Source organism: Tamandua tetradactyla, chromosome 8 (genome assembly GCF_023851605.1).
Source record: "Tamandua tetradactyla isolate mTamTet1 chromosome 8, mTamTet1.pri, whole genome shotgun sequence".
In the NCBI taxonomy this organism is placed as follows: Eukaryota; Metazoa; Chordata; class Mammalia; order Pilosa; family Myrmecophagidae; genus Tamandua; species Tamandua tetradactyla.
This window is the reverse complement of record NC_135334.1, coordinates 86,466,086-86,486,565: the sequence shown is the minus strand read 5'-3', so window position 1 is coordinate 86,486,565 and position 20,480 is coordinate 86,466,086. Positions and strand designations below refer to the sequence as shown.

Here is a 20,480-nt window from a genome sequence, read left to right as displayed (position 1 = left end):
TGGGGTGTGACAAGGGAAGGGCTTGAGGATTATTCAAAAGCTGATCCCAGTCCCCTAACTACAGGGTGCTAAAACATCAATGTGTCCTGTTGGAAATCTGCTTCTTCCCCCAAGAAGTCCCAGGCATGGAGGTCCTGGGCAGAGGTCCCCTCACCCTGCACCTCCAGAGACTGGAGCCCAAAGAAGGCTAGAAATTGTCAACCTGATGTAGACACTGAATTCTATGTTCCCATCTGGGCTGGAACTACCTGTGCCTGCTCCCCTCAGGGGCTCCGAGATGAGCAGTCCCTGTTCCTTTACCTTCCTTGCTGGATGCCTTGGTTGGCAACACCCAGCAAGGCTGAATACATTCATTGGTAACACCCTGCAGTGTTCTCTGGGGCTGCTTCCAGGGTCTTGTCTGGAGTCATTGCCTACTTTTTCCATAGCATCTGCCTCTCCTCTCTGCATCCCTCTTCCCCAGTAGGCTCCTTTGGTCTGATCAGGACTGGTGTGGGCTGAATTTTTTGGGAAGGTACATAAGCCAGGAACAAGCCCTTGACATAGTTTTCCTCGATCCCTCCCTTCCACCCCCTATCCTGTCTCAGAGGAGGGCTGAATAAAGAAGGAATGAGTCTGCAGGGATGTTTTTATGGACTAGACTCTTCTGAGGAAGGTGGGAGCAGGGGAGGGGCAACATTTCGAGCCCTAACCTAACCTTTGGAGTTGTAGCTAGAACAGATCAAAGAGGGGAGCTGCTTGGAAAACACTCCTTGAAATGGCCTGTATGCAATGTGGAGGAAGAAGTAAGATAGTGGGAAAGAGCTTTTGGTCAGATAAGCTGGTCAGTGGACATGTTGGAAGGTTGGGGCAGATAGAGGGTTGGAGAAGGGAACTCAAGGGCCAGGGCAGCCTTTGCCAGTGACAAGTTCCAGCTAAAGACCGGGGTCGTACCCTCCATTTAGAAAGAAGCATCCCCTTAAAGAGGCCCAGACATGGGACAGAATGGCTCTGCGTGTAGCATTTGGCACTGATGCACAGGCAGATGCTTCAAAGTATGGACCAAGGCTTTTTAGGTCATCTGCCATTCAATTAGAATTAGGTTCAGCAGTGAGTGACAGAAAGCCCAATGAAACAGGGGCTTAAGCAAGATAGAAGTGTATTTCTCTCTAATATTTAAGAAGTCTGGAGTTAAGCAACAAAGGCTGATCTGGCTACTGCAGCAGCAGGGGCCTGCATTTCTTTTTTAGCTTGTTGCTCAGTCATCTTCAATATGAACCTTCCAGTTTATGGTCCAGGATGGCTGTCCCAGCTCTGGTCATTATGTATGCATTCCAGCCAGAAGGAAGGATACATCTCTTCCCTTTAAGGACTATTCCTGAAGTTGCACATAACACTTCCTCTTACATCCCATTGTCCAACATGTAATCAGATGGCCACACCTAGCTTTAAGGGAGGCTGGGAAATGTAGTCTTTTTTCTTGGTAGCTATATATCCAGCCATAAGACATATATCCAGCCACACCCATTAGAATTTGGGAGTTCTAATTAGTAGTCTCTGTGACCATTAGAATGAGAGTATAGATGAAGAATCCATTGCCCGGGCGGGCCACGGTGGCTCAGCAGGTAAGAATGCTTGCTTGCCATGCCCGAGGACCTGGGTTCGATTCCCAGTGCCTGCCCATGTTAAAAAAAAAATAATAATAAACCATTGCCCACCAGGAAACCATCTATCATGATAAGCAAAAAAACAAAAAGATTGCCATTTGTCCTGAATCTTCTGTTCTCAATAAATACAAAGATGTATTTATTTAATTTACAAATACTGCCTTGGAAAGGTGACTTTAAGCATGCAAAAGTGGAGTTTGTTGTCCTGGGGAAAGTGATAAATTGCGCACGTGTTTACTCTTCTGTGCCTAAGGCTTGTTGTTATTAAAAACTTGTTTGGATGTGCAGAATCATTCTTGGTGGAGGGAAGTGATCAGTTTTGCACTGGCAAATGGAGAGGCCCTTGGTCCTGGAGGTCCAGGAGTTCCAGATGTTAGAGTGGAGGCCGTGGAGAGGTTTCTTTGAACACTGGCAGTGACCAGAGACCTAGTATGACAGGTAAACTGGGTCAGATGGAGCAGTTTTGGCGAAGTTCTCGGTGCTTTCCCACATAGTGTTGGAAAGGGGCTGCCTCCACTCTCTGGGCTCGTCCTTCCTGCAGACCCATTCAGGTGTGCCATGCACTGAGTGGTGATTGAGGGTAAGAACAAAGTTCATTGGAAATGTCAGGCTGTTTTCTTTTTTGCAGCTGGGCTGGTCAGGCCTTTGGAGATGCAGGTGAGAATCTGTACTGGCTTTATTTGTATAGCCATTGACCAGGTGCTCACAGTGTCACACAGTGATTTATAATAAAGTCAAATTCAGAGACCCTGGGAACTGGGAAATGGGAACGGCTGTCCTGGTCTCAGCACCATGGGGGCAGGGCTGTTCTGGGACCATCGACAGCAGAGCCTCCCAAACCCTTCCCACCGAAGGAGTGTGGAGCTCAGAGTCACCTCCTTGCTAAGCGACTCTGAGACATTCCAAGCAAAGGGAACAGCATGTGCAAATGCCCACAAGCGTAAATGAATACAGTATATTCCAGGGATGGTGGACAGAGTGTGTGGGGTAGGAGGAGAGGCTAGAAGGGCTTTGAGGGGCCTTGAATGGCATTTCAAGGAACTTGGACTTTCTCCAGAGGACAATAGGAAGCTGCCACTGAAGGATCCTGGACTATAAAGGGGTGGAATCAGATCTGAGTTTATACTGCTGACTGGCTGCAGTGTGGAAGATGGGATAAGGAGAGTGCGTGGATTCAGGGAGCCTTGTTAGGCCCCTAAGAATCATGGGGCAGGGCCAAAGGGCCAGATCAGACCAACATGCCTCTGTGCTATTGGAGCAGCTCTGGCCTAGCTTTTCTTCCCTTTCCACATGGGCACTGGAGAGGGACTTCCCTGCAGCCCTTGATGGCAGATGTGGCCTTCCTTTGTTTGTGGAGAGGGAGGCACGCCTGGCAGCTTTACAGAGTCTTGAGCCATGGGAATCTCTGAAGCCTGGGGAAGAGCCCTGGGCCTTCAAGCAGAGCAGTCCCTGCTGAGAAGATCCACCTGAACACTCTGTTTCCCGGGCTCATTACCTGCAGCTGGCTTCGAAGGCAGCATCACCTGCTGTCTGGACACCTTGCCTGAGCTGGACGTTATATGGAGTGGGCCAGAAGCTCCTCTGTGGCCACCTCCACCCTCCCTTCACCCCAGCCTTCAGGAAAGCACAGTCTCACCCAGAGGAAGTTGATGCTGGAGGGCCTGGCCCCTGCCCATGGAAAGCAAAAGGGCTCAGACATTAGAACCTTATTCCAGCAGCAGTGGCTGCCATTTATTCTGCACTTTCTATACATCAGGGAGTGGAATCAATACTTTCTATAAATTTTCTCATTTGATCCTCACAATAGCTCCAGGAGGTAGGTATTACTAGTCCCATCTCACAGATGAAGACATGTTCTTGGAATGGTGAGTGATGTGCCCTCAGATTTGAACCAGAGTTTTCCTAATTCCTGTGCTCTTCCTCCTCCAGTGTTCCCCCCAACTCTTCAGCACCCCAGTTCCAAACCCAAATACTTCCCAGCTGCATGCTTGCAATCACTGTGTTGGCAGATGCAAAGCATGTCATGGCTTCCAGAGCTCATTGGTGGTCTTCATCTTATCTTCACACTGTCCTTGGCAGGCAGGGGAGGAAGCTAAGAGGAGAGATTAAGCCATTTGCTTAAATTCACTCAACCCCAGTTGTCTTCAGAGCCTGGATTCTACTCCTGCCTTCCCAGCATGATGCTGCTTTTCCTCTTAATTAGTTTGTAAGTAGAGATCAGACTGCCTTTGTGTTTTGAAAATGTGATCAGGTTTCCAGAGGGGTTATATTGGCATCTGATGAAAATGGCAAGAGTCAAAGGAAAGACTCCTCATGCACCTTTCCATCCACTTTTCTGTCCATCCTTCCAATCTAAAAATTCTCCAAGTGCCTGGTATGTGCCAAGCCCTCCAGGATTTTTGTAAAATGAAGTGATGAGGAACTGGGGAACAAATAGGTAACATTCAGAGTATTCACTGCAGTAGATAGCATGGCCTGTTTGGGGAAAAATTACTGTATGATTTTGCTTGTATGTAATGTCCAAAAGTAGCAAATTCTTAGAGATAGAAAGTAGATTACAGGTTACCAAAAGGAAGACACAGAGTGCTTGGAAAATTTGTAACTTTTCAAATACACTAAAATAAAAAAAAAAGAGTAGACATGTAGGGAAGAAGGCAGAGACTAGAGTGATTCCACAAGCCAAGAAATACCAGGATTGTCAGCAGCCACCAGAAGAGAGAAGGCAGCAAGGACCAGGTTCTCCCTCAGGGTCTCCAGAAGGAACCAACCCTACTGAGACCTTGATTTCAGATTTCTAGCCTCCAAAAGAAGGAAAGAAGGAAGGAGGGAAAGAAGGAAAGAACGAGAAAGAGATGATGCTACGACAGGATCCAGAGGCATAGGTGTGGCAGGACAGAGAGAGTGTAAAAAGGCAGAAGCTGGAGGACGAGGTGCGTGAGGAAAAGAGGAAGTCTGGGTGGCACTCAGGTCCTGGCTGTGTTGACAGGCTTGGAGGAATTGTTTACCCAGGCAGATGGGTGTGGCCACACTTCCATCCTGTGCCCCTGTCCTCCAAGTATGCTGTGGTTCTGGCCTACATAGCCGAAGCAGCTGGCTCACTTTGGGCTTGTAAACCTTCTCAGGGATTAGGTGTGAATCAAAGATGCCTGGGAAGGGAGTCCACACTGGTAGCCTGGCTGAAGGTGGGGAGACGGGTGGGGTGGGGGTGTGGGGAGGCTCCTGCTTGTTTGCCAACCTTCTGCAGGACCCCAGGGTGTCCAGGCTCCTGGAGAAGTTAGCTTGTGCTTTCCTGGGGTACTGGACAGGCATTCTGCCACACACCCCCCACCCTGCCTCCTTGCAGGTTGTCTGATGATCTGTCCAGCAGCACCTGCCATGCAAATGCAAAAAGACTCAGTCCCCTCTGAGATCCAGCCTTCCCTTGGGTGCTGCAACTCTGTAGGCAGCTCAGAGCAATGCATAATTTCAGATGCCACCCTCCAGGCAGTCCCTTTCCAACTCCAGAGTTTTCTGTTCCTTCTATCTGTGTGACTATCTCCTGAATAGGGAACTGACCTTTAAACCTGCACTCTGGCTGCTAAAGACTCTTTTGATTGGAAAATACTTGTCAGTGGATGCTATTTAAACCTGTGGTGACTGAGTTAGGGCAGCAGAGACCACCTGCCAATACTGGGATTTCAAGGAATGTGGCCTTGATATACTGTGTGCACATCCATGTCTGAAAGTGGCCAGGACACTTGTCACATGTGTGGTGACAAGCTTACATCCACATAACCATGTGCATGTATGATGGGATTTCCTATTCCATGGTCTGGACTCCATGGGACATGGTGACTCAGAAATTGTGTGCCCATTCACACACCCAGAGAGCAGGGACAGAGGAGCTCCTCTCTCTGCAAATTTGTCTTTCCCTTTTGCCCAAGGCTGGTTTTAGTTTTTGTGCTTCCATCTGATTGCTCTTTCCCTTTATTGAAGAACTTTCCAAAGAGGCACAGTGAGGTCTTAGAGCACAAGCCTTGCAGTTGGAGAGACCTGGCTTCAAATTGTGGCTCTGGGGTCTGCTGGGCATGTGACGTGGAGCAAGTTGCTTATACTCTCTGAGCCCCATTTTTATCGTCTATTAAATGGGGGTCATAGTAATACTTCCTACCTCACTGGCTAGGTAGTTGTAAAGGTTATACAACAATAGAATGATTTTATACTCTGTGGGTAATAATTATTTGGGTGAGATTTGGGAAAGCAGAATAACATTGTCATTAGGCACTTGGGCTCTCATCCCAGCTTTGTCCCTCATGAGCTGTGTGATCTAGTGTACATTACTTAGCCTCTCTGAACCTCAGTTTTTTCATCTGTAGCCTGAGGACGATATTAACATACCTCTTCCATAGCCCAGATCAGTATTATTCAAAATGTGAACTAGGGATGGGATGCTTGAGAAACGGAATATTCCTATTAGAGGGTGTGGTCCAGAGCTAATAGGATAGGTGATTTTTATCAGATGCAAACCTAAATTTGAGAACCGCAATCCTAGATTGTTTGCTCCCTGAGGGAAGGGACCTGTGTGTTTGGCTTCACGCTGTATCTCGGCACCTAACAGTTTCTGGCCCATGATCAGTGTATATTATTTTTTTTGTCAAATAAACAAATAATTACATGACTTAATGCATCCAAAGCACTTAGTGCAGTGCCTGGCACAGAACAAGACCTTAGTGGATGTCTAAGTGTTTCGATTTTAATAAATGGATGGTGTCTTTGAAAATAAATCAGCAGGAACAACCAGTACTCGTGGCACACGGAGTCTGCCCTCAGGATGGTTCTCAGTTCTTATTAGGCTGGCATTGAGAGCCAAACCTAATTCAGACCCTCCGATCAAAGCGGCCAGGCTTCCCAGGAGCTCAGGGGTCCCATCGGACCTATTTGTTATCAGCTTGGCCCGTCATTGGAGGGGGCGGGCCACGTCCCAAGGCCCTTTGGTTCTCTCAGCTGGAGTGGTCAGTGCTGCTCAGCTTCCAGGGAGGAAACACGAAAGGAAGAGCTGTGCACCCCACTCCAGGGCTCACAGCATCAGTTTTTATTATGCTTGGTGGAGAACCATGACAGAAGGCGGGGTTGGCTTTTTATTGTTTGAGGTTTCTTGGCTTGGGCCTGGAGAAAGGAAAAGGCATTTTGTAAAGGTTTTCCTGTTTGGGGAGGAGCAGGTGTTACCAGAAGCAATCAGAGGCGGGAGCACCAGAAGAAGGAAATGGGGGGATGCTGCACGTGCCCACTGCGGCCTACTCTGAGGCCTGACTCACATCACAGAGCACAGGATGTGGGAATAAATGGTCTAATCTGGGCTTTAAATTTACAGATGGAAAACTTACATCCTGGGGAGGGATGGGCTCTGCGCCAGGTCACTCAGTGCCTTGGGGGAGAGGGCAGGCTCGAATCCAGTAGACCAAAGCCAGGCTTTCCACCATTCCATGCTCCCCTACTCCTCTCCCATACACCCTGACCCCTGGCCTGCCATGCTCCATTCTCCCAGGATGGGAAGGTTTAGCCACACTTGGTGAGTAACTGTCCTGTGCAGAGGGCAAGGAGGGGGACAGGGTAGCAGAGAAGAGGCAACCTGAGTTGAAATTTGGGGCATCACCAGCTCCTGAATGCAGACCCAGAGACCCAACTTGAGCCCCTTTTGTCCTGCACCATATCCTCTGTCTGACCATGGTGGGGGCCAAGGTGGCCCAGTTCGAATATTCCTATTGTGAGGGAATGGATTCATGAGGAGGAGCACCTGTGCCACAGATTCCACTGCCCCTCAAAGACCCCTCGAGAAGGGTCTGTACCCAAGGACCCCAACTTGTCACATACTAACAAGGCTGGAATTAACCAAACACCTGTCTGAGATGGAGGCTCTAGAAATATCCAAGATACTATAGCCGTTTAGCCATAGCTTGTTTGCTAAAAGGCAGAGGCAGAAAACCAGCAAACTGGGGACTCCTTAATAAATACTTATTGAGCACTTACCAAGTACTTACACTAACACATTTAGTTCTTGCACCTACTTAATGAAGAAGGTCATATTATTTCTCCCTGTCCATATTACGGGTGGGGAAACAGATGCGCAGAGGACTGAATAAAGTTGTTCAAGATCACACAGCTAGAAAGCAGTAGAGGCAGGATTCGAGCCCAAGTGGTTTAACTCCAGAGTCTGTGCTCTTGTCTCTCTACTGGACATACCCTTCTCAAGTGCCTAGGCCCTTTCCTCTGTGAATTTGGCTCTATTGATTTCCATTACTAGGTTGGGGCAGGAACTATTCTTTGGCAAGTGAAAAGCAGTAGTATTGGTGATTTGTTCACTTTTCACCCATTCACTCACTGAGGAATTGGAGGTGTGTGCCAGCACTGTGCTGTCTGCTGTAATGACGAGGATGGGATCTCTGCCCACAAAGAGCTCATGGTCTGGAGGGGAGAGAGATATGTAAAGAACTGTGCATACAGCATGGGTGGAGGAGAGCTCTGGGGAGTAAGCGCAGGTTGCTATGGCAGCACAGAGGTGGCCAGGGCTTGCTCTGCCTGGTGGGGTGAGTGGACCAGAAGGAAGAATGGCTCTAGGAGGAGGAGTTCTGAGCTAGGAAGGAAGAGCTGTTCCTACGGTGCTGGGGCAGGAGTAGGAGCAGGGAGGAGAAGCCAGCTCAGGAAGACCCTCATTTGTCAGGCTAATGGATTAAGGCTTGATCTCACACGCCTCAGAAAGCCAAGGAAGAATTTTAAGTAGGGAGTGAAATGATGAGATTTGTGGATTAGAAAGGTCCCTCGGGCTGCAGGTGGAGGATGGATTGGAGGGGGTAACAGTGAAGGCAGGCAGCCCGGCTGGGAGCCTGGAAGGTGAGAAAGGGGCAGTGATGGTGACAGAGGTGGAGTGCAAGGGCGAGGTGGTGCCCGGTTAGGCACAGTGGGAGATGGAAGTGTTGGCGATGGTTCTGAGTCTGAACCACGCGTGGCAAAGGCAGGCACTTATTCACAGGGTGTCGAGCCGCCCCTGTTTGGTGATGAAGGGTGAAAGAGCTTATCGGAGCAGAGCATGATAATGAGAAACATTGGCAGCCACGGTGTCATCCCATTAATTTCAGTCCGTGGGAACCACTGTGGTCTTAGAACTGGATGTTGGGGTAAGCAAGGGGGCCTGCCGTCCGTCCCTGCTTTGTTAGGGGCAAGGCAGCGTCTGTTCACGTGATTGCGTTCCTGCTCTCCAAAGTGACTACTGGAGTTGAAAAGTGAATCATAATATTGTACAAGTCTTACAGCAGGTCTGATGCATTTCACAGGATTAATACAGGCCGGGAGGGCTTTCTAACCACACTGTCCCTTCTGACAGTTCAGTGCCTGCACAGACAGCACCCTCATTGTCGGTCTTTCTGCCAATTACACGCTTCTGTTTGGGCCATCAAAGACCTGTGTTTCTGACTCACTGCTGCTGAGTCTGATGTGTTACACAGAGAATCACATATCCTATCATTCAAAGGCAGGGATCATCCCGAAATCACAGATCAGACCAGAGGACGCTCCCAGAAGGCAAGAATCGGTTTTCGGAGCCAAAGTGGGGATCTAATTATGGGAGCCCCTTCGTGCCATCTCAGAACTGCTAATGTGATTGCTATGATTACAAGGTTTCTAATGAAATGTGTTAATTATAGGAGAAATGGCAGTAACTCGTATGGCAAGCCATCACATTCAGCTCTGCAAGCACTCGGGTCCTCAAGCAATGTGGAAGTGGACAATACAAACCCAAATCACCGAGGGGCCCTCAGCATGCTCTTGTCCTAGCTCCAAGGATGTAGGAGCTGCAAGTTTCCATAGCAACAAGGAAGAGAAACAATTACCTTGTGTCTTCCAGGGTTCTTTGCCAACATTGCAAGGACATAGTCTAAGCCCTCAAGAAGATGACATGCTAAGGAGGCAGAACTGACTATCTCTATTTTAAAATATGTACATGGAGGGGAGAAAGAATTTTAGAACCACAAAAAAACTTTGGAATTTTCTAGTCTAAATCCCTTTCATTTTCAGAGAAGGGAACTGAGACCCAGAGAGGTTAAACCCCTTGTCCAAGGTTGCCCAGTTAGCCAGTGGCCGGGGTGCACATGTAGACTAGTACCTTTTTCTTCCCTTCTTCCTATGGTGGGTCATGGGAACACAGGTGTCCTTTACCTCTGTGAGGTGCTGAACAGATCTGTGTCTGAAAGTCCTATATCACAGTTGTGTAAAGCAAATTCCAATTTGCCATGGGCTTCCCTTTTAGTCTTAGTTTACAGGCTGCCAGAAGGCAATATACCAGAACTGGAATGGCTTTTAAAAAGGGGAATTTAACAAGTTACAAGGTAACAGTTCAAAGCTTATGAAAATGTCCAAACTAAGGCATCCAGGAAAAGATACTTTAATTCAAGAAAGGCTAATGTATCTGGGACACCTCTGTCAGCGGGGAATGCATGCTGGCCCCTTGCACCTGGGCTCCATTGCTTTCAGCCTCTGTTCCTGTGGAGGTTCCTCACTTAGCTTTTGTGGGGCTGGTTTTCATCTCTTGACTTCCTTGGCTCTCTCCAGGTTCCGGCTTGCTTAACATCTCCTGGTGACATCTGTTGGGCTACAAGCAGCTGCAGACATCCGTGTTTCTGTTCTCCAAGTGTTGGTATCTTTGTCAGCTCTGTTCTGAAGTTTCTGTTGACTGTGATATTTCTGTCTTTTTTGGCTTTCTCCAAAATGCTTCCTGTTTTAAAGGACTCCAGTAAACTAATCAAGAACCACCTGGAATGGATAGAGTCACAGCTCCATCTAATCAAAAGGTCACACTCATAATTGGGTGTGTCAAAGCTCTGTGGAGATAATCAAAAGATTCTAACTTACAATATTGAATTAGGATTAAAAGAAACGTTGCCCCCATAAGATTGAATCTTATCAATACCCCAGAAAAGCCATGTTTTTAATCCATGTTTAAAACATGGCTTTTCTGGGGTGTATAATACTTTCAAACTGGCACATAGTCTAAGAGAAACTTTTTCATTTCTGATCCATCTTCCTTTGTTTGACAGCACCTTCCAATAGTTTGGTCCTAAGGTTTTGTTTTATTTTGCTTTACTTTGCTTCCTAAGACCCAACTGTAGCTTTTCTTACAGTTTTGTTTTTTATATGAAATATAACATAGATATACACAAAAAAGAAAAAGCAATAATTTTCAAAGTGCACTGCAACATGCAGCTACAGAACGGGTTCCATAGTTTGGTATGGGTTACTATTCCACAGTTTCAGGTGTTTCCTTCTAGCTGCTCCAAAACACTGGAAGCTAAAAGAAATATCAGTATAGTGATTCAGCAGTCATACTCATTTGTCAAATCCTATCTTCTTTGTTATAACCCTTCCTTCTTCTTTTTGGGGCTATGCCTTTTCTAACTTTTTCATGTTGAAAAGGGGTGTTGATAATATAGAATTTCTTACAGTTTTTAGATAAAATCTTTAATGATCAGTAAATAAATGTAAGTAGTTGAGATGGATCTATTAGTTCATTGGGGGAGCCAGGGGTCCCTGGAAACCTCCTGTGGCCTCCAGTGTAAACAGCTTCCCTCACTGTTCCCAGTAGTCAGACATGGTGACTGGTTGGCTTTTTTGCAATTGAAGCTGGGTTCTGCAGAGGCCCGCTGAGGGTAGGCATGAGGCTTCTCCACAGGACTCAGGCCCATATGGTCTTCTATCTTTTCTGTGGCTTTTCCTGCAGGAGATTGTGAACACTGAGAAGGGTGTTGGGCTGGCTCTTTGGACGGCTGGTGTATACCCCCCATTTAGAGATTAGGAACCAGGGCCCGAAAGGGTGAGTAGCCTGCCTGAGGCCCCAAGTTTGGGAAGTCAGGATTCACCCAAGGGGCAGCAGACTCCAGTCTCCTAGACTGGAGAGCTGCCAGAGAGGGGCACACAGGCTCCCAGGACCAGGTGATTGTTTGAAGCAATAAAGTTTCTGCTTCAGTAGCTGAGACTGAGAGATGCTTGTGACACTCTGCCTTCTCCCCCCCCTGCAGGCCCAGGCCTGACAGAGCTGGTCCAAGCCCAGAAGGCTGGGTGGGTTTCAGCCTAGGGAAATAGATATCCCCTGGGGATTGGCTGACATCCTGCTGTAGAAAAACTATGGGCTCCAGTTATCTTTTTCTGCCATGCCCTGCCTGACCACGCCTCCCACATGGATGGTGGTGTGGCCCTCCCCCCCAACCCAGCCCCAGCCCCAGCCCATCTCCTGTGGCACTGACCCCATGTTCAGAGCTGGAGGAGTCTAATCAACTGATCCCGTTTCTACTTTTGTATTTTGTTTTGATGAGAACCCCTCAGACTGCATCCTCTCCCTCTTGCTCTCCCAAAAGCAAGAGAAGAACAATCATCAATAGCAAATGGCTGTTGCCACAAATGACACCCAAGTGCTAGCTTCACACTCAGGAGAGAAAACTGTACCTCATTCTTGTGGCTTCCAAGGCCCTACACATTCAGAGAACCCTCTCTAGTAGCAAACTATAGAAGTGATCCCTGAAAGCATAGTATTAATCTGAAGCCTACCACCTCTGCTTTGTCCATGGCAGCTGTAAACATTAAGTGGATGGTGATTTGTTACTGTCTTCTCAAAAATATTATATAAATGCATTTTAAAATATATACTTTTATATACAATTTTTAAAAAAGCAACAACATTCTGAATACTCCTAAAAGGTTTTTTCTTTGAGAAACTTTTGAGACTTCATGTTCTTAGTTAACATAGTTTGGGCTAAAAGCCAATAAGAAGCTGCTGCTTGCTTTTTGTATAGCCCTGAGCTAGTTATCCAAAGTCTCCAAGGCTTGGTTTCATCATGCACAAAACAAGGTTAATGATAACACAGCATAGGGTTGGATGTGATGAAAATAAATAGGGTTGGTAAAGCATTTAGCACAGGGTCCGGCATGTAGAAATGCTCGAAAACTGGTAGCTGTTGCTGTTTTTATTATTATGCTATCTTAGTCTCAGATTAAACGTGGTCCTTGGAACTGGGGTTGGGCTGTAACTCATGGTCTGTTTGGGTGTCCAAGTTATATTTCTCAAGGATGTATGGTGAATGAAAACTAAAAGCAAACAGAGGTGTCAGATTTTATGGCAGAAGATTCCAAACTTCATAGTCATTAGAATACCTGGGGAGTTAGTTAAATATTCAGATTTGGGGTTATATCTCTCCCAGAGATCCTGATTCAGGAATGTGGAGGAAGGTACTAGATCTGCATTTTAAATAACATTCCAAACCCATTCTGTTGCAGAAAGTCCAAGGACTCAACTCTGGGGGAGTCCTGTTTTATAGATTGTGGCCACTGGACCCGACCAGCCTGGTGAATTCGTTTCCTCCATGGCTGGGCTATTTCTGTTGAATCACTAGGTGCAGTTGTCTCAACATGGGCTCCTATTCCCTGGGCAGCCTGGGGACACCTGGACAAGTCCATTTTTCTTCTCCTGGTTTGCACACCATGCAGACCTATAAATTCTTTTTGTTGTAAAATATGATCTCCTGTTTACAGGAGACCACGTTTTCTAAAACTTCCTCCTAAGAAACATAGTTAGATAAAGGATTTTTTTTCTGACTTATGAATTCATCTTAAAAGTCTTACAAAGGTACAGCAATTTATTTGCCTTCACTTATTTATTGAACAAATCCCTAGCAGATGCAGGGCAGGGCGGTAGAGTGATTAAATACACAGACTAAGCACTAGCCTGCCTAAGTTTGAATCCCACCTCTGTCCCTTATTAACTGCATGACCTTGGACAAGTTATGTAACTGTTCTCTGAGCCTCAGTTTCCTCATCTTTAGAATAAGAGCTACAGCGGTACCTTTTCTATAGAGTTGTTATGAGAATTTGCTGAGTCGGTATTGATGAAACTCTTAAAACAATGACTGGCCCAAAGCCAATAGTATGTATTATATAAAACATTAAAAAAAAATTGTTCTCATTGTAGACAGGAAGTTGAACCTGCGTGAGATGGCCTGAACAATCTGTAACTGAGAGTGAAGAATTAGCAAATAATTATGGTTCTTGGATTATTATATAGATGCTTTTCTTACTTCCTCATGTACTTAAAGGGAAATGCCTGAGGTTGCTGAACTGTGGCCCAGCTGCCTTGATCTTTGATAATGGTTGTATAACTATATAGCCTTGATTTTGTGGTTGCAAAGACCTTGTGACTGGCCCCCATTTGTACCCCCAATCCTAAAACTTTAGAGTTTTATGATCACAAAAGACAGCTCCAATGTTTATTAATGAAAGAACTTGAGTCAGCCCAGAGCTAACCCATTCCAATTCCTAAAATATCTTACTAGATGAAGCTGGATCTAAGTGACATGTGCAGTAGCTTAAACTTTAACCTATAAGTATCCTAGACTTCATTATAATAATAAAAGTCACATATCTTCATATTAAGGCCACCATATTCTAGCATGCATCCTGTGATGAAGCACGTAGCAATCTGCGCATGCCTGGTAATTAGGTCATCTCTAACCTCGTCTTCTAGAGTCATTGTGCTCATTATCCTAAAACTTGCCCATCTTTTGAAACTATAAAACTATCAGTTACTACAGTTCAGGCAGACAGATTTTTAGGCTAATAGGCCATCTGATCTACTGCTTTTGCGCTTAGCAGTAAACTCTTTCTCTCTTTGAAACCCCGGTGTCTCAAGAATTGGTCATTTGAGAGCAGAAAACCAACTGCTTTTTTTTAAAATGCAACTTTACTGAGATATATTCACACACCATGCAATCTATCCAAAGTATACAATCACTGGCTCACAGTATCATCACAGTTGTGTTTTATCACCACAATCAATTTCAAAACATTTTCATTACCTCCAAAAAAGGGAATAAAAATAAAAAAAGAAAACCCAAAACATCCCATACCCCTTATAACCCACCACTCTTGATAAATATCAAATCCAGGGAGCATGAGCACTCACATATTTGAGGTAATTAAATATAAAATTTAGGAAATGGTGCTTACTGACTTCTGTCAAGTTTGTTCTTTCTTGACACAGAATTCTGCTTTGAAGCCCCACTTTGTAGAGCTCTTGTCATTGTTCGTCCAAAGCCAGAACAAGTCATGGTGATGGCAGAAGAAGCCATGCTGTGCCTACCATGTACTTTGACTAAACCCAATTAGCAAACACTTAAAGGCTTTCTCTTTGGGGAATCACTATAGCTGTGACCTATCTAAATGGCATGCTGGGATTAAGGGACTTTTTTCTTTGTCACAATTTTCATTTCTAAGATACACTGAAAGTCTTGGCTGGTTTCCTTGACTAAAGAGCTTAGGGGAATCCTGAATCCCAGAGGGGCCAGCCTCTCCAGAACATCAACTAGTTCCATTCCCTTACCCCATATTATCGACAGCCCCTTCCAATATGAAAAAGTTCGAATGGCCATAGCCCAAATACCCCTAAAGAGTGGGAGAAAGATCAAAGGAGAAGGTAGAGTTATAACAGAAAAGACAGGATTTAACAAATGAGTGTGATTGCTGAATCATTATATTGATATTTCTTTTAGTCTCCAGTGTCTTAGAGCAGCCAAAAGGAAAAACCTGAACTTGTGGAACTGTAACCCGTGCCAAACTCTGAAATCTGTTCTATGAATAATTGCTGTGGTGTGCTTTGAAATTTTATGCTTTTCTGTATATATGTTATTTTTCACTAAAAAAAAAAAAGGAGCTATAGGGAAAGAACCTGATGTGACAAAGTGTGGGATTATCAGACAGCCAACACTGTGAGTTCTGATCAGATCTTCAATGATGACGAGAGATGCAAGAAGAAAAGCCCCACTCTTTTCCCTCTCACTGTGCCCCAGTCAGACTAGAGCCTGCTTTGCCCTTCCTCGTGAGTAGGACAGCAGAATGGTCTTGGAGCAGTTAGACCTGAGTGGGCAGCCTGGGCTTACACCTAATGGCTGTGTGATCTTGGGAACTTTGTTAGCCAGTCTTATGCTCCTCTGGAAAATCAAGATACTCATAATATCTATGTTACTGCATTGTTACAGTGAGTTTAGTCAGCTTATATATATATATAATACACACACACACGTATATATATATATATATATATATATACACACACACACACACATATACCCATATATATAAAGTGCCTGGTGTTCAATAAATGAAAGTTTTTATTATTATGAGTGCTCTTTCCTATATACCCAGTTTAGCCCAAGGTCTTGATAGTTCAGTCCTTTCCCTGCACAAGCTTCTTTTTTTTAAAAATTTTTTATTAATTAAAAAAAATTATAAGAAACAAACATTCCCAACACATACACTCAACAATTCACAATATCATCACACAGTTGCATATTCATCATCATGATCATTTCCCAGAACATTAGCAGCAATTCAGAAAAAGAAACAAAAAGACAACAGAAAAATATAACAAACAGAAAAAAAAAATTTTACAGGCCATACCCCTTACTGATCCCTTTAATTGATCACTAGTATTTCAAACTAAATCTATTTTAACATTTGTTCCCCCTATTATTTATTTTTATTCCATATGTTCCTCTCATCTGTTGACAAGGTAGATAAAAGGAACATCAGACACAAGGTTTTCACAATCACACAGTCACATTGTGAAAGCCATATCATTATACAGTCATCATCAAGAAACATGGCTACTGGAACACAGCTCCACATTTTCAGGCAGTTCCCTCCAGCCTCTCCATTATATCTTGGATAACAAGGTGATATCTACTTAATGCATAAGAATAACCTCCAGGATAATCTGTTGCCTCTGTTTGGAATCTCTCAGCCACTGACACTTTGTCTCCTTTCACTCTTCCCCCTTCTGGTCGAGAAGGTTTTCTCAATCCCTTGATGCTGGGTCTCAGCTCATTCTAGAGTTTTTCTCAATCCCTTGATGCTGAATCTCAGCTCATTCTGGGATTTCTGTCCTACGCTGGCAGGAAGATCCACACCCCTGGTAGTTATGTCCCACGTAGACGGAGGGGGGTGGCGAGTCTGCTTGCTGTGTTGCCTGGAGAGAGGGGCCACATCTGAGCAACAAAAGAGGCTCTCTTGGGGGTGACTCTCAGGCCCAATTTTAAGTAGGCTTGACCTATCCCCTGTGGGGTTAAGTTTCATATGAACAAACCCCAAGACTGGGGGCTCAGCCTATAGCTTTGGTTGTCCACACTGCTTGTGAGAATATCAAGAATTCAACTTGGGGAAGTTGCGTTTTCCCCCATTCTCACCATTCCCCGAAGGGGACTTTGCAAATACTTTTCCACTCACTGATCAAATCACTCTGGGATTCATCAGGGCATCACCTGGACAAAAAACAAAATGTTGTATAGGACAACAAAATGTCCTATACAAAGTTCCATGTACTTAAGGTGTTCAATCAACTATCTACATAAGTTATATTAGGAGATGCACTAGTCAAAGTATAGATTTGTACCAAATAAACACTTTTTGCTTTAGTCTCACACATTAGTTGAAATTTTAAAATATTAAGTACCATCTATGTTCAGCACACTGCAGTAATGACATTCTTTTGTTCTTCCTCATGCAAAAACATTTTTCAAATTTGTACATTTAGTCACTATCATTATGCACTCTAGGCATTCCTACATTACACCATCTCAATCTTTATCGTCTATCTTTCTTTGTGATTTCATTTATGCCCCAGTCCTCCTCCCTCTATCATTCTCGTATGCAGCTTCATTCAGTGTTTTAATATAATTGTATCACAGTTAGGTAATATTGTGCTGTCCATTTCTGAGTTTTTATATTCAGTCCTGTTGCACAATCTGTATCCCTTCAGCTCCGATTACCCAATATCTTACCCTATTTCTATCTCCTGATGGTCTCTGTTACCAAGGAAATATTCCAAATTTATTTACTAATGTCAGTTCATATCAGTGAGACCATACAGTATTTTTCCTTTTGTTTCTGGCTAATCCCACTCAGCATAACGTCCTTAAGGTCCATTCATGTTGTTACATACTTTATAACTTTATTCTGTCTTACAGCTGCATAATATTCCATCTTATGTAAATGTCACAGTTTGTTTAGCCAACTGCCTGTTGATGGACATTTTGGCTGTTTCCATCTCTTGGTAATTGTAAATAATGCTGCTCTAAACATCGGTGTGTAAATGTCCATTTGTGTCCTTGGCCTCGTGTCCTTTGAGTAGAGACAGCATATAGATGGGCCCTGTTTTTAAATCCATTCTGCCAGACTATGTCTTTTGATTGGAGAGTTTAATCCATTAATATTTAGTGCTGTTACCTATGGGTAGTACTTTCTTCTACTATTTTGCCTTCTGGATTTTATATGTCATATCTAATTTTCCTTCTTTTTACCTTTACTCATAGTCTTCCTTTCTACACTCTTCTCCACACCTCTTCTTCTGTCTTCATATCTGTCTCTAGTGCTCCCTTTAGTATTTCCTGCAGAGCTGGTCTCTTGGTCACAAATTCTCTCAGTGATTTTTTGTCTGAAAATGTTTTAATTTCTCCCTCATTTTTGAAGGACAGTTTTGCTGGATATAGAATTCTTGGTTGGCAGTTTTTCTCTTTTAATAATTTAAATATATCATCCCACTGTCTTCTTGCCTCCATGGTTTCTGCTGTGATCTGCACATAGTCTTACTGGGCTTCCCTTGTATGTGATGGATTGCATTTCTCTTGCTGCTTTCAAGATCCTCTCTTTCTCTTTGACCTCTGACATTCTGATTATTAAATGTCTTGGAGTATGTCTATTTGGATCTATTCTCTTTGGGGTACGCTGCACTTCTTGGATCTGTAATTTTAAGTCTTTCATAAGAGTTGGGAAATTTTCAGTGATAATTTCCTCCATTAGTTTTTCTCCTCCTTTTCCCTTCTCTTCTCCTTCTGGGACACCCACAACACGTATATTCATGTGCTTCATATTGTCTTTCAATTCCCTGAGTCCCTGCTCATATTTTTCCATTTTTTTCCCTATAGTTTCTGTTTCTTGTCGGATTTCAGATGTTTCGTCCTCCAGTTCAGAAATCCTATGTTCTGTCTCTCAACATCTACCATTGTAGGTTTCCATTGTTTTTTTCATCTCTTCTACTGTGTCTTTCATTCTCATAAGTTCTGTGATTTGTTTTTTCAGACTTCCAGTTTCTTCTTTTTGTTCTTTCCTTGCCTTCTTTATATCCTCCCTCAATTCATTGATTTGGTTTTTGATGAGGTTTTCCATGTCTGTTCATACATTCTGAATTAATTGTTTCAGCTCCTGTATGTCATTTGAATTGTTGGTTTGTTCCTTTGACTGGGCCATATCTTCAATTTTCCTAGTGTGATCTGTTATTTTTTGCTGGTGTCTAGGCATTTAATTACCTTAATTAGTTTATTCTGGAGATTGCTTTCACTTCTTTTATCTAGGGTTTTCTTGCTAGATAAATTTGTTGTCTATCTGTTCTTTGACATTCCATTCAGCTTTATCTGGACCTTTAGCTTAAGTTTTGTTTAACAGAGGAGAATTTTTCAGCTCTTGTTTTCTTGTTTCTTTCCCTGCTTGTATGGTGCCTTTCCCCACCCCCACACTTAGGAGGGTCTACTTAGATATTATAGACCCCAGCCAGATTTTCCCAGACCAAACTGGCCTCCTATCAGGAGGAAGGAGTTACCTGTGTCGGTTTACCCTGAAGGTGAGACCAAGCAGTTTGAAAGACTTTCCTGTGAAGTCTCTGGACTCTGTTTTTCTTATCCTGCCCAGTATGTGGCGCTTGTCTGACTGCAGGTCCCACCAGCATAAGATGATGTGGTACCTTTAACTTTGGCAGACTCTCCCTGCTGGGGGTGTGGTGGAGACAAAGGAGAGGTTGTAGGCTGGTTTTAATGGCTTCAAATTACCAAGCCCTGGTGTCTGAATTCCTTGAGGGAGGGATTCCACCTGGGTGGGGCTTCACCCCTCCCCTCGGGAAGCCACAGGGTCCAGATAAGCCCCCCAAAGAGCTCACTTCTGCCTATGCATGGGGCAGTTGCAACCTGAAAATCCCTGCCGCCGTATCCAGAGGCAGTCCACCCTTTGTAGATAGATACACAGCCACAAAAACCTCTGTTTCCTTCTTTTTTTTTCCCCCTTTTTTGTCAGTCCTGCCCCCTTGGCGCCAAAATGAGCAACCTCCACTTTGATCAGGTTCACCTAAGCTAGGGGCCTATTTTTAGTAGTCAGAATTTGTTAATTAGTTCCACAATTGGCATTTGATTGTGCTCAGTCCCTGCTGCTGGTAAAGTCCTTTCCTTTCCCCTCTGGGAAGTGGCCTGTGGGAGAGGGGCGCCAACTGCTGCAGCTTTGGGAACTCACGGTTAAGGGGGCTGCTTGCAGCTGGTCCAGACTGGGGTACGCTGTGTGTGTGGTCACTATCGTGGCTCCGGGAGCTGTTCTGTACTGTTTCTTGTTATTTAGTAGTTGTTCTGGAGGACGAACTAAAATGCGCAAGTTGTTAAGCCGCCAACTTGACCTGAAGTTGTCCCTGGACAAGCTTCTTAAAAGTATGGTCAGGAATACCTAGAGAGAGAACATAGATAGAAAGACTTGCTTGCCTGGGCCAATGGATGAATTACTATGTGTGTGTTTGGGTGGGAAATGGGTAAGGGACTTGGACATTCTTAGTTAGTGACCACCCTCAGTGTGGTAAAGGCCCTCCTTGTGATTTCATGTGACTCCTGAGAGTGCCCGAGAAGCAGATACAGGAAATGAGGGAATAGGCAGGAAAACACATCTGAGTAAGCAGGCATTGTAAGACTCCAGGGAGTAGGACAAGCATGGCATGGCAGAAGGTTTCCAGGGTAGGTG

The 20,480-nt window shown here is 44.6% G+C and overlaps 1 protein-coding gene and 1 non-coding gene across 7 annotated transcripts in view; one reads left to right on the top strand and one right to left on the bottom strand.

The window, feature by feature from the left end:
• Window positions 1–20,480, top strand: part of GALNT18 (polypeptide N-acetylgalactosaminyltransferase 18) — a 390,932-nt gene that overhangs the window by 64,420 nt on the left and 306,032 nt on the right. The window lies entirely within an intron of this gene.
• LOC143645437 (small nucleolar RNA U3) lies at window positions 11,985–12,201 on the bottom strand. The gene has a single exon (XR_013157145.1). It is a non-coding gene; the product is annotated as a small nucleolar RNA U3 (small nucleolar RNA).